The following is a 15,007-nucleotide window of genomic DNA, read 5'->3' as shown; positions in this document are numbered from 1 at the left end:
GTGGGAAGAAAACTTCTTTTTACAGCGAAAAAAACCTAAACTTCCAAACAAGCACCGAGTAGCTACGACGTAATGGGAAACTCACAGAGAAACTCGCGGATTCTTCCACTGACCGCTGCACACCTGCACCAGGGTAACCCTCCGCCTACCCCACTCCTGCTTTACAGGTGAAAATAGAGCAACAGGACCGCTAGTCTTTGACTTTATTTATTTTCTGCTGTGTTTTACTTGCATCTATTTGAAAGACTGAGTGTAAACACAAAAAATTATTTTATGTGCTGGAATGTGCAGAAAATAGGTTTAAATATTAAACAAATTTCTTCCAGTCAGAGAATGTTGCAGATAATTTAATTTTTGCTTGATGCATAAAGTTAAAAGATTAAAACTAATAAAACAAGTTAAAAAAAGAGACTTTTCCATTTGATTACAGTTTGTATGATGATTATGTAGAAAAAGTAGAATTGGGCTGAAAGATCTATCACTTTATCACCTATTCAGGTTGTAAATCGTGTTTTTAAAAAGTAACTAAGTAATTAATTACTTTTGAAAATAAGTAATCAGTAAAGTAACGGGATTACTTTTTTTGGGAAGTAATCAGTAATTAGTTACTGATTACTTTTTTCAAGTAACTTGACCAACACTGCTTTTAGTCATCGCTTTATCTCCATGTTTCTTTGTTTATTGGAGTTACTACAAATTTGACATATGGCACCAAAACCACATATTTCTGAATGCTAAACCAGATATGTAGAAGAATCAATTAATGAAGTGAATGTATTTTGTACACACATCATCATAACAGATGCAGAACATTACATTTTATGTAAATTTTCCATAGATTTTTTTACTATTTTGACTTGACTATGACAATAACATTTTGGGAAATAAACCTTGTTGTTTTTATTTTGTGGTACATGATAAATTTACACCAATTAGACAAAACATAAAAATCACTAAGATGAAGTGATGGAGTGAATGACATTGATCATCTCATTACAATTTAATGTTCTGCTTTAAATCCTTTGGTGGAGGCATTTAGGATTGAGTTTCTTGACACATACCACCCACCTCATCAATGCTGCAGATACAGCACACACCCCCATGGCAATAGCTTTCCCTGATAGCGGCATCCTCCTTCAGCAATTTATTGCTTCAATCCAAAGGAGGTTGAGGGCAGGAACAGCCAAGGCATTGGCCCGGCATCCAAGTACCCTAGATCATTGTTTTAATTGAGCATCCCCAGGATAGAAAAGTCCATTTCACAGAGACCCACTGGACCCAGACACCACAGGACACCTCCAGAGGTCCCGTGTCCATCCCTCGGGGGATCTAGGGTTGTCAAGCGGTACAAGAATACTAACCTAAATTAATATCAAATTACACACTCATTTGCAGCTGTATCAATACCAATAGTTTCATCTCCAGACACACAGTCCCTCCCCTCATTAGCAGCTAGAGTAGCTGAAATTCACAACTTTGAATAATAATTACATTTCTTTATATAGCACCAATTCACGACACCAGTTGCCTCGAGGCACTTTATATTGTGAGGTAAACATCCTCCAATATTAGAAAGCGCCCCGACAATGGCTCGGCTCTGAGCAAGCACTTGGCAACAGTGCGAAAGAAAAACACCCTTTTAACAGGAAGAACCCGTGGCTGGTTGGTGGTGACGGGAGGGAGACGGTACAAAAGACACAGTGTGGGAGAGAGAGCCACAGTTTAATAATTGCTAAAGATTAAACACAGCAGTGATGTGTAAACCAGGTGAGAGGCGAGTGAAGCAACAGAAGCCAAAGGTTTAAGCACCAACTGGGTGGTAAAGTTCTTCTGACATGTGACTGCTTGTGATGCCTGTAGTTGGATGGTTTTTTGTATTTTGTTAATTCCACTATAAGCATAAATGTACACACCCACAAGCAACATTATGTTTGCAGCAACACAGATTGCAGACAAATAAGCACATACGATCCAGAGAAGTAGGTTGTTTATGATAGTCAGCTAAAGTAAAACAGCTAAAATGAAATGCCACATTTGTTCTTCAGTATTGGCGAAATCAATGCATATCCAACAGGTTCGTTGCTCTTTGAACCTGTTGGATATGCACTGACGAGCGCAAGCTGGCATGCGCTCGTCAGCACCTGCTGTAAAAATATACTCTTGTCCCGAGATTTTAGGCTTCTATTCACTGGTACCAGTAACATTGAAACAGCCTTTTCATGTTTTGTAATTTCTTCTCTTCCTTGATGCTATTCAAACCCCCTTCTCTTCTCCATAACAATCTCTTATTTTCTTGTTTATATTTATGGTTGTTTCTTCAGTGTTACGCTCACTTTCTCAGCCGTAAGAAACAGTCGGGAAAGTAAACAGTTACAATAAGTAATACTTTCTGTTCACATTCCAAGTATGTTTCTTTTTCTAAGTAACTGAAAATGTGTGCACATGCTCTTTGTCTAATTATCTAGTTTTGTCATGTTGCCACAAAGAAACCACCGGGGGCTGGAATGACTGATATCAGGAGCATATCATCACCATGGAACGACTGCACTGGCGATAGTGTTAGCGGTGTCTAAATTACTGCTCTCTGAGGTACTGGCTGCTTTACCATCATTAGCACGGCCATTACATAGATTGGTGAAGGAAGGATGCTGACGCCCTGGCAGGAGACCAGCTGAGTGTTCCTCAGGCTTGGCAGGGTCGCTCACAATGTGTAGTCTGCTTCTGCCGTTCACATCCTCCTCCCACAATTTCTCTGGTGAGACCTGGCTGTTGCCGTCAGAGGCTGGAGATTAGGTCTGCGTATGTGTGTGCTTTTGTATTATTACGATCACTGGGAGTGCCAAAACCATCATAATGATGTTAGCCCATTGCCCTCCCTCTGAAAAATACTCATTTATACCAAGTCATCTTTTTGACTCTGTTAGTGGGAGTATTTAGATGTACTGCCTAAATAAAGATCATTTTAAGGTGTGGATGTGTGGTAAGAGACACCAAAATTTATCTGTGTGTGTTTGCGTGTGTCGGGAAGAAATAGAGTGGAGGAAGGGAGTGAGGGAGGTCGAAGTTATTAGTGCAAAATCTTGCCTAGGGCACCAAATGCCAGCCCTGGGGGCAGTGAGCAATCTTTCTAGTAAGTCTACTGCCACTTCTATCAAGTAACTCAACCTTTCATGAAGGACCCAGAGTTTCTGTCCTATCCTGTTATACGACCATGCACTCATTGGAAATATGACCTCTGGCTTTAGCATTACTTCGTTAACGAAGGTGAAGAAGTGTTAATTGATGCTGCGCATCACAAATGACATTTCACTGGAGCTGAGGCAGAGTTATGAGTGATGACTTTAAATGCACGTCTCTAAGCGGCAGACTGAGATGGATAAAATAAGGCATGGCTCTGTATTCAGTCGATTACAGGGCGGATATGGGGTTGAGCCGGCACAAATCCACGCAGAGCTACGTCAAGTACAGGGGTTGGAGCGGAAAGGGTTCACCTTGCCAATAACATGACATTTCTACCAGTAATAATGCAGGCTTAATTTGGCTCTGAAGAGCATCTGGTGCAAATTGGACATAGTTGCTCTTTAGCGTCACTGCATGAATGATAGGCCTTCTATTTATACCTCGTTCCACTGTGATTTGTTTGAATCTGTTGGCATTATTTACATGGGATGAACAGAATATGGTTTTATGTTAAACCAGGACAGGAATGACCAAGAAAGGAAGCTGTGTTTGCACATCAGTATGCATGACGTACTTGACTTTTTTGTGTCCATATGTATGTGTGTTTATCAGCATGTACCTGCGTATGTGCGTGCATGTGGTACCTTGGCGTGTGTTGTTGGGGGCCACTGAGGAGGAGCATGTTAACCAGAGGAGCAGCCGGTCCACCAGATGTTCCTATTCCCGCTAGGCTTGTCACAAGAGGACCTTTACTTCTCTCCCCGTATTGCACACAAATTTGCACACATATGCAGGATTTCTTCATCAGACTCTACACAAACAGAGAACCTGAATGAAAAGCATCTCTGTACAGAGATGATCTTCTTCAGTGGGGCTCAAGTCAAGATGATGTATACGTCTGAGTATTCCCAAAGTTGAGAACACTTTAAATATTCATGTCAGCCATGCATTGGTAAACTGTTTCTACGACGCTGAGGACAAAGTACACCACTTGTGGCAATCGGTGCAATTCCCCAATCCCGGTGGGTTATTTTATTTCCTGCACATGGCAGTATGGAGTCATTCCCGTCTTGATGAATCATGGTCGGGTACTTTTCATGGTGCCATGACCCTAGGTGGAGGATGTAACCATTTGGAAATGTCATGAGAAAGGTCGACACCAACATCTCAGCCCAGTTCAACGAGCTGATTGATGAGGTTCTAGCAAATGAGAAATAGTAGGGGAACAGTGGAAGGACCAGGTCCCCATAGGCACCCCAAAGGTCAGCCAACTTAATTTCAATTAGGCCAGGTAAATATGTCGTGCTGAGAAAGTGTTTGGGAAATTGATTTATTTGTAATGGCGTTGTGTTTCTGAGGATTAAGATAAGGCTAATCGACTAAAGATGGTAATGCTAGTAAGGTATTGATGGAACAGTTTAGGAAAAATATGCCAAGTAAGCTCATAACTCCACTCGGTTTCAAACAGCGGCACAAGTGCTGTATATTTTTTATTACTTACAGTGGGGGGAAATGCAAGTCTCAGTGCTTCCTCTGCTCCCTATCAATCACTGAATCGTGCCGGCACTGAATCCCATCAATTACTGCCTTCTGTTTGACACATGCAACACAAATTCTGATTAGCCATCAACTCTCCAGAAATAGCAGCATTGTAAAGAACAAACTTGACATTTTAAATATATTAAGTAAAAGTTTACCACCAAGCTCCCTTCAACCCACCTCCTCATCACTACGTATGTGTCAAAAGCACCCCCACACAAAATGCTTCAAAATGAGTCACAAATTGCCAGCGAATGATTTCCTGTTCAGGAAGAATAACAGGGTCCCCTCGCTGCCTTTGATTCGGCTCTTTTTCATCCCTTCTTTGTTTACCCTTGCTGTCTAGCAGCCGCTCTGCTGGAATCCCTATTGATAGCTGTCTGACTGTGGGTTGGGTGGCTAAGCAGCCCTGAGGGTGTAGTGCGGGGTGCAGTTTGTGGTTGTATATCATATGAATGTATTAGAATATACAGTATTTTGTGTCAACACTGTGCTCTAGATCTTACATGTGATTAAGTTACCAGATGTGTGTGTGTAGATTTGTCTGTGTCGGGTGCGGGTCTGTTTGTGTGTCTAGTAAGGGTGATGTGGCATGGAGGTCACTTCTGTCAGATCCAATGTCCAGGCCCATGCTGTGATGTGAAGGGCACTGTCAAGAGACAACCACAAGGCAGCACAGGTACAGCTGCCCTCAGTGCTCTTTTTCCTCTGTGGCACACACACACACACACACACACACACACACACACACACTGATGGGAACTCGCAGCCAAAAACATCCATGCTCACTGTAAAGTGACACACAGTGGTGGGAAAAGTGGGTGAAAGCCTCAGGATTGTGCACTCGCTTCAAAACCAATGCCATCGCCTACTCGTCGGTCGTCTGTTTGCTCGAAACCAACTACGTGAGGTTTCCTTTAAATGAAGGAAGTCGCTATTGACGACTCTGTGGCTCGACTGGTAAAGCTGCGTTTTTATTCCAGCGTGGTGAACTTTGCAAAGTGAACAAGAACCTGTGAGTGGAAAACTGGATACAACCAGAATTTTAAAGAACATTTATTACTGCATATTCAAATAGATGACCTCTTAGGAGCCTAAGGGTGTTTATAAAATTTGGAAATCTTCCAGTTTGTGGATTTCTCTCACATAGATTTAAGGGCTGTCGATCTTTTCTCAGAGCACTACCATCAAAAACAGTTTTTTCACTGGTTTTTGGTCGTTTGACGGGCCGGTTTTCCCGCATCTACACACAGTATTAGACTTAGACTCCTTCTCAGTTTTCAGTTTCAGTTTTCAGTTTTATTTGTCATATGCAAGTTAGCACAGGGTCAACATTGCAATGAAATGTGTTTGACGAGCAGCAGTCACTCAGCAGCATGATACAGTAGGAGAAAATATAATAAAATATAATAAAATAAAAAAAATAGAAAAATAGTAAGGAGCAAAATATTAGAGAGACGTGGTAAAAGAGAAAAGATGACTAAATATATATGTATCTATAAATATAAATATATGTACACTAGTGATTAAATAAGAAAATCTTGAAAAGAAATATGACGGGAGGGAAGATGGGATATTGCACAGGAATGAGCAGCAGAAAATTACAGTATTGCACTTTTAAATATATTCAATTCAATTCAGTTTTATTTATATAGCGCCAAATCACAACAAAAGTCGCCTCAAGGCGCTTCATAGATACAGAGAAAAACCCAACAATCATATGACCCCCTATGAGCAGCACTTTGGCAACAGTGGGAAGGAAAAACTCCCTTTTAACAGGAAGAAACCTCCAGCAGAACCAGGCTCAGGGAGGGGCGGGGCCATCTGCTGTGATTGGTTGTGGTGAGAGAAGGAAGACAGGATAAAGACATGCTGTGGAAGAGAGACAGAGATTAATAACAGATATGATTCAATACAGAGTTGTCTGTTAACACATAGTGAGTGAGAAAGGTGACTGGAAAGGAAAAACTCAATGCATCATGGGAATCCCCCGGCAGCCTACGTCTATTGCAGCATAACTAAGGGAGGATTCAGGGTCACCTGGTCCAGCCCTAACTATATGCTTTAGCAAAAAGGAAAGTTTGAAGCCTAATCTTAAAAGTAGAGATAGTGTCTGTCTCCTGAATCCAAACTGGAAGCTGGTTCCACAGAAGAGGGGCCTGAAAACTGAAGGCTCTCCCTCCCATTCTACTTTTAAATACTCTAGCACAACAACAAGTAGGCCTGCAGAGCGAGAGCGAAGTGCTCTAATAGGCTGATATGGTACTACAAGGTCATTAAGATAAGATGGGGCCTGATTATTTAAGACCTTGTATGTGAGGAGCAGGATTTTGAATTCAATATATATATTGATATAAATATCAATGACAATAAAGTGAAGTGACCAGTGCAGATTAATTCTCTTTCTGCATTTATTCTGGAGTGTGTTATATACTCAGTTTAATCCGTCCCTCTAAGTGCGTGGCTCATAGGTTGATCAGTTCAATGTTAGAGAGGACAAAGAAATCAGAAAAAACTGTTCCATTTAATTCAGGTGAAGCTACAGCAGAACATGAAGCTCATGCTCATGCTGACGGCGCATGCGATAATCTTTTATTGGTCATCACTTTAAAAACACAGAACCTTGGACTTGGACGCAGCTAATAGAGGGTTCGAGTTGGAGGAATGACTTTGTGTGTCAGTCCACTGTGTGCCTACAAATCTATCTCTCTCTTCACGTCTATGTCTCTTTCTTGTGGCTGTTCTCAGGCTGTATCCCTCCAGTGTACACTATGTCCACACTGCGGTAGAGCAGCTCTGAAACTTTAATGCTAATTGATCCCAGTGAAGAAGTGTGGACACAGGTGTGTTGCCGCGGGCCCTGGCTCTAACACGGATGCCAAGGGATTCTAGGTAACTAAGGGGCTTATAGGCCAGGGCAGAAAGTGCCACTAGCCAGGATGCTAGTGACCCAATTCTTTTTTTTAATCAGCACAGGTTTGATGTGCACGGTATACACATCACTCAGAGGGAGAGAAAAAGTATAATGGGCCTTTTCAGCCCAGAAAGAAATGGCCCCAGGAAATAGATCTTCAAATAAAATTGCATTTTCTCAGCGAAACTCCTAAACTAAGTGTAATTAAAGATAAGACTAATAAAAATAAAAGCATATCTTTTTGTCAGAGATTGAATCTTGTCAAATTTGAATACCACAGCTGGATTTTTGTTGTTGTTGTTGTTGTTTTTCCCAAAATTCAAGCGTCTTTTGTAGAAAATGACTATATGAGAAAATATGTGTAATGCTCTTGTTTCTGTGCATACTCAATTTTAAGAAGTGTAGTACATGTGTGTTAGTTTTTGAACAAGTATGGTAATTGTGAGCCTTTGAGCCCCAGGAAAACCCACATCTAAATCAGACTCAAGCTGCTGTGTAAGTTTGCAGGCTTGATTGTGTGGGTGTGGGTGGGCGGTTGGATGTATCTGCTCCTGTGTGTGTGTGTTGGTCTGAAAAGAGACTTAGTGCTGCCAAGACACAGGTGTGCGGATTAGGTGTGATCTCTTCTCATATTCTCAGTAGTATATCTTATTTGATGGCTTTTCTGCCATGCAAATCTCATCAAAAACTAGCTAACAATAGCACCGCGTTGACAGACGCCCAAGCATCTGGCGGGCCACCACTCTGAATGTTCAAACTGCTGTGAACAACCTGTCTCTAGAAAAGGAGAAATAACTAAGAAAGTAATTCAAGGACTTTGTTTGTGCTTACGTGTTTGTGGGTTTTTGTGTGTGTGCGCTTGAAAGAGATGAGAGAGAAAGAGGAGGCGGAAAGGGGGAGGATGGTGCATGTTGATAGCCTCATAAATCATGAACGAGATAGTGCTGTATCTTAACCACTGTTGAGCCAGGTGATGGCATGATGATGATCTGAATGCAACTCTGCTTCTTCTGTTTCAGCTACCTCCAGCTACTTTGTTCCCTCGCTCGGCTTAAAGATAGAGAAAGGCAGGGAGAGAGGAGAGAAATAACTTTGGCTGGTACAGGGCCCCATTAAAGTGTGATGAGTGGCCTCAGTGAGGGGCTCTGTGTACAGCACTTTATTCAGGAACGATCACTTATTTATAGGTGTTGGAATTGTGTTGTTTGCTTGTTTTATTGAAAACCTTGTGGGTAAAGTGGCGGCAGGCCGCCTGGCATGTGAGCGCCGCATCTCTGGAGGGCATCCCTGCAGAAAAATCTTCCTCCTTGATGAATAAGTGAAGGAGGTGGATAAATTTTTCATCCACACTGAATCCATTGTCGCTTGAGATGTCTGGTCTGTTGGTATGTGTAGTCATCTTGCTCCCGCTTCATCTGATGCCAGCGCATACACGCACTCGGTCACACGTATAAGCTCAAAATGTATACTCGCACACGTGGAAGCGCATCCGCCATTTACGCCGTGGACGTTGAGGAGTTGGACAAAGAGTGAGAGAGAATATCGATGAGTTATTGTTCACTCTAAGTCATATCAGTGCAGACAGAGCAACATCTAGAAAGGGGAATAAATCGATTTTGAAGTTCAAGAGGTAATAATGTTGTGGCTGGGAATGCCCCAATGTTCCTGAACTGGAAAAGCAGAAGAAAACAGATGGATAGCTTTTGGTAAATTAAATTTAAAAAGAAAATTTCTAATAACTTTATTCAAACTACAAAGACGTCAGTCACACAGCTGCTGCTTTATGCAGCACCACTATATATTTTGCATCTATCACCTCTACTTTAAGTTTTGCACACCAAAACGCACGTTGACAGCAGCACAAGAAAAACACAAGCAAAAACATGAAGGTAGCAAAGTGTAGCCCATCGCGGAGAAGCTCGTGGTGTTTTGTGTACATGAGGGAGCATCTCTCTGTGTGAATGATTTATATTAAAAGAAAAAGTGAAAAGTCTTTCAGGAAGCACCCCCACCCCCCCATGTGAACAGACGGGAGCATCTTCACATGGCCAAATGGGTCTGATGGTGATCGCATGGAGGAACGAGCGAGGCTGCTCACTGGCTGCAAAGCCTTCTGTGGTCTCCACCGCTGCTCTCGCTGTGTGCTGGGACACTTCAAAAAGGGGATTAATAAATAAATAACACACAACACCATGTTTTATTAACTCGGGTAAGGCACGAGTGGGTAAAAGTCCTAGAAGATCCTGAGATTTGACGGCAGCTTGGATTGTTGCTGGAAAAAACTTTGCAGTTTTCTAGCATTCAGATTGTTTTAGAAGAACTCTGCATCGTTCTGGGCCATCATTCACCAACCTGGGCTATCGTTAAACACACAGTTACGTTTATTCCATAATATGTGTTTTACAACATGTATGTAGACAGTGTTGGGAAGGTTACTTTTAAAATGTATTCCACTACAGATTACAGAATACATGCCCCAAAATGTATTCTGTAACGTATTCCGTTACGTTACTCAATGAGAGTAACGTATTCTGAATACTTTGGATTACTTAATATATTATCATGCTGTTTACAACTACATGAATGTACTATTGCTGTGATTTATTGCTGTTACTGAAGGTCCGCGGCTCCGAACCGTAGTAAAGGGACCTCTGGCTAATACGGTGGGTTCTGTGTCGGCTCGTAGCCGAAAACTAGCTTTACTTTGTTGTCTGGGTCAACTTTGCTAGCAGAGACAGAGAGAGGCGTTGAAAGGCTGCTCCAACAGAACTTATTGTTTCAGAGGAAAACACGAACACGGTGTACAGTCGAGTCTTAATAGCTTACTTACAGCTGGGCTCGTCAGGCTCTCTTCTTGGCTGCAGTGGTTATTATTATATTTACATGCTTCCAGCTCCCGTTTCTGCTCGATGACAGCTCGTACTTTTCCTTTTTCTCCCTCCCTCGCTCACAGACACATAACGGGTATGGCAGTCCATTCTCCCTGCAGCACGGACTACACTGCCCATGATGCTACATTCTTTAGAGCTATACCTGTAGCATTCTGCCTGTTAGCTTAGCACAACAACAACAACAAGGCCTCTCTCACCCAGGAAACACGCAGAGAGAGAGCGTCACCCTGTAACCATGGCAACCGTAACGCTGCCGCCTGGAACAACAGAACGTAGCTGTCAAACAAAACCCAAACAGTCCTGACCCGCCACAATATGAAACAGGGAAGTACCGCCGTGTAATCCATTTATTTCAACAAAGTAACTGTATTCTAAATACCACCTTTTTAAACGGTAACTGTAACGGAATACAGTTACTCATATTTTGTATTTTAAATACGTAACGGCGGTACATGTATTCCGTTACTCCCCAACACTGTATGTAGGTTTGGAGCATCGGGGCAGCAGTCTGCACAGACTTCCCTTTCCCCAGCTTCCTCTTCCAGCTCATCTGGGGGGACAAAGACATTCCCAGGCTGTCTGAGAGATAATCTTTCCAGCGTGTCCTGGGCTCTTCCCAGTTGAACCTACATATAACATCTCACCTAAGAAACATCCAGAAGACACCAAGTTCAGATTCCCGAAGCGGAGCAGTAGCCTTACCTGCTGATCTGAGCAGATTTTTCACTCTTAGCTATTTTAGCCATGCATGTTTTTTATTTATATCATTAATGTTTTTGTCAACACTTTAAATAAAAGGAGCGTTTTGCAATACAACACAGTGGGGCTGGAAATAACCTGACCACCACGTGTTTAGTTATAGAAAATGAGAAAGCGACACTTGAATTGGTAGATGTTTTCAGCATACATTATTCACACGATGCAGTTGTCAAAATAATTTTCCAATCTCTTGAAACTTCACCGACACTACCGTAAATTACTACTAACGATAAAAGCGGCGTTTTGCTATCGACGCAGCTGTCCTTCGCTGGTGTAGCTGGCCTCTCATTAAAGAAACCACCTGGTAACCCACCTCCTTCACCCACTACGTGGTTTGACAGAAATCCGAGACTATTCCTGGCTATATTTATGTTTACGCCGAGGGAGTTGTACTGCTTCCTTAACATGGCACAAACAGATGTTTGTTTCCATAACCCCCGTCTTGGAGTGAATGCAGGATGTTTTTTATAGCTCGGCTTGTTTTATGAGTATTAATACTGTCAGCATGATGCTGAGATTCCACTTGTCAGGTGTTATCTCCACATCGCAAATGGATTAGTGAGAGTGCGTGACTGTGATAGCACGCACACGCCTGTTTATGCATCATCGTGCGCGTGTGCGCTGCCAAACTTATTTGTGTTTCTGAGACTTTGTGTGCGAATTATGCACCTGTGAGCATGTGTGTTTGCGTGTCATCTCGAGCGCACTGTGAAGGTGTCATTGTGAAGCCTAAACCCTGTAAGCTGTCAGACAGTGAGAGATGCTGCACCTCTAAAGGGCATGCTTTCTGGGCCTTTCCTGTCTATTATAAGCCCTGCAACACTCATCAATGCTGTTGCAGTGCACCCTCATGTCCCTCAAGCAGCCACAGAGAGAAGCCACCTTTCTAACTAGGAGAGCCCTTGCCTCTAAACTTCTCATACCCTTGTCTTCCAGTTTGACATGATAAACGCAAGCAGCAGTAATGAGGCATCGGGTTGTCAGGGCATCCATTTTGTTTTGCTCAAAACTGAGTAGAAGTAAAAAATTCCTCCCTTCGCCATCTCCATTCTGAGACACAAAGTCACTTTCCTCTTTGTCGCTTCACTTTTTGTTTCAAACTCACTCATTTTGACCAATTCAATTCAATTTTATTTATATAGCGCCAAATCACAACAAAAGTCGCCTCAAGGCGCTTCATAGATACAGAGAAAAGCCCAACAATCATATGACCCCATATGAGCAGCACTTTGGCGACAGTGGGAAGGAAAAACTCCCTTTTAACAGGAAGAAACCTCCAGCAGAACCAGGCTCAGGGAGGGGCGGGGCCATCTGCTGTGATTGGTTGGGGTGAGAGAAGGAAGACAGGATAAAGACATGCTGTGGAAGAGAGACAGAGGTTAATAACAGATATGATTCAATGCAGAGAGGTCTGTTAATACATAGTGAGTGAGAAAGGTGACTGGAAAGGAAAAACTCAATGCATCATGGGAATCCCCCGGCAGCCTACGTCTATTGCAGCATAACTAAGGGAGGATTCAGGGTCACCTGGTCCAGCCCTAACTATATGCTTTAGCAAAAAGGAAAGTTTGAAGCCTAATCTTGAAAGTAGAGATAGTGTCTGTCTCCTGAATCCAAACTGGAAGCTGGTTCCACAGAAGAGGGGCCTGAAAACTGAAGGCTCTCCCTCCCATTCTACTTTTAAATACTCTAGGAACAACAAGTAGGCCTGCAGAGCGAGAGCGAAGTGCTCTAATAGGGTGATATGGTACTACAAGGTCATTAAGATAAGATGGGGCCTGATTATTTAAGACCTTGACCCATGAAGTCTTAAGCAGGGGCTTTATAGGACGTTATTATAGGACATATTCGTGTCACAGAGCCTTTTTGATTACACGGGGCAGCATGACACCACCGGTGGTGCTAGCATTGCAGCTAAGATCGACTGCAGTGAGGCTAGCCAAAGATTGAGATGTGTCGTTATCTCGCCATCTGTAACAGTCACGCCTGGCGTCGTCAGAAACAGATCGCCTTGATACCGGCCACATCAAATCTCCAGTTTGCCAAGAGAAAATAGAATAAAACAATCTATCGATCTCGCCCCACCTCCCCGTGTATCAACACAATCCATCTGTGTTTATCAGCCTATCTGGCTTCCTATCTTTTGTTGTCTGCAGACAGGCATTCTTTTCTTCTCTTTTATTTTCTTCCTTCCTCCTCCCACATTTGTTTGGTGATCCATCAGCCTATTTACCTTATCATGCTGCCAAACCATCCATTTACGCTCCCATCTGTCTGTCAAACTATATCTTAGCTTCCATTTGTCTAACTATCTCTCTGTCTACTCATTCACCTGTCAATCATGCAGCTTGCCTTGGCTGCCGCAGGTTCCAGCTGTTCATCTGGGTGAGGCTGTGTCTGACCTCGTCTGATTAGGAGACAGTTGGATGAAGTAATTAGATTGCTATCGCTTGATCTAAAGTTTTACACTGTTTTAAATACACTGAAGTAGAGTTTTAGCATCAGGGTTATTAAACGAAACATATATGAACACTGTTTATGGAGGATCGATATTTCAGGAGCTGAAACGTTTCCTAAATTTGTTTCAGGTAAGATATATATTTTAAAAAATCAAGTTTCAAATGTCCACTTTCATTAAATTTTTCGTGCAGACTATTATCTGTGATCTACATAACTGCTGCTATAGACTCCAAATGGACACAGGTCATTGCTTTGGATCAGTCCAGTTCAGATCAGGCCTCAGTGGAGCAAACCAGCCACTGATGTCCGTGTAGTCAGGAGGTCTGGCCTCCCACAGAGGCCCAATCAGTCTTGTAGGATCAGTGACTGCCCCCCCTAGGCACCAGAGTGCCTTGGCCTGATGGATTACTCTCTCCTGGCTCAGGCATGTGAAACCCAGGCCTTTGCTGTGGGCCCCATCTGTGCTCTCCATGGCTCCTGCATGCCTCATGGTCATAGTCTTGGGCTGCTGGTGAAGCCCCAAATGAATCTCAGTTTCAGTCCAGTGTGCACATTTTGCCACTTCTACCATGCCTCCATGCATGACTTGTGTAAAAGAAAGATTTAATTAGACCCACAAACATTTTTCAGATATTTTGTCAGAAACATAACACATATAGCATGCTTATTATTGAATTTATCACTTTTTCTCAAATGTAACATATTAGAAAAGTAAACGTTTGGCAATGGTGTCAGGGTGGTTTGGGTTGATTGTGACGCTGTTTTCAGATATTTTATAAATGAAGATGTTTATTTACTAAGCATGTTATTACCAGAAATCAAATATTAAAATATTAAGGGATAAATTCACAAATCTGTTGCACATCCTTTTCTTTGAGCTCCTTTCTCAACGTGCAAATATAGGCGAATATTTAAATCAAACACACAAACTGATTCGCTAATGTTTGTGACACACAGTTCACTGCAAATGATGCTGATTTTTAACCCTTTAAAACCGGTCAGAGCGGCACGCTCTGTTTTGCATAACTATTTTTAAATCCCTGTAGCTCTGCAACCACGTGAGCTATCGCAATAATTTTTTTAAATAATTTGCATATGAAACCGGAGGAGTTGTACTTACATCTTATGCCATCAGCTTGTCCTCGGTCACAGTTTCCTTCCACATATAGCTTTGCAAAAATTGCATAAAAAGCGCTTGCAGCAACAAAAACATAATATTCCAGAAACACGCTTTGCCGATCCGATCAGCTGTTTGTAACACTTC

The 15,007-nt window shown here is 42.4% G+C and overlaps 1 protein-coding gene across 9 annotated transcripts in view; it reads left to right on the top strand.

Moving 5' to 3' along the window:
- diaph2 (diaphanous-related formin 2) overlaps nt 1-15,007 on the top strand; it is a 421,028-nt gene that overhangs the window by 389,916 nt on the left and 16,105 nt on the right. Inside the window, exon 31 of one of the 9 annotated variants that reach the window (XR_014868698.1) lies at nt 1-15,007. This exon is cut by the window's left edge and continues 20,788 nt beyond it. The exons of the other annotated variants lie outside the window; for them this stretch is intronic. The gene's annotated coding sequence lies outside the window, so the exon portion shown is untranslated. 9 annotated transcript variants of the gene reach the window in all.

The sequence above is a fragment of the Neolamprologus multifasciatus genome, chromosome 2 (assembly GCF_963576455.1).
Source record: "Neolamprologus multifasciatus chromosome 2, fNeoMul1.2, whole genome shotgun sequence".
NCBI classification, from domain to species: domain Eukaryota; kingdom Metazoa; phylum Chordata; class Actinopteri; order Cichliformes; family Cichlidae; genus Neolamprologus; species Neolamprologus multifasciatus.
This window is presented reverse-complemented; position numbering and strand designations above follow the sequence as displayed.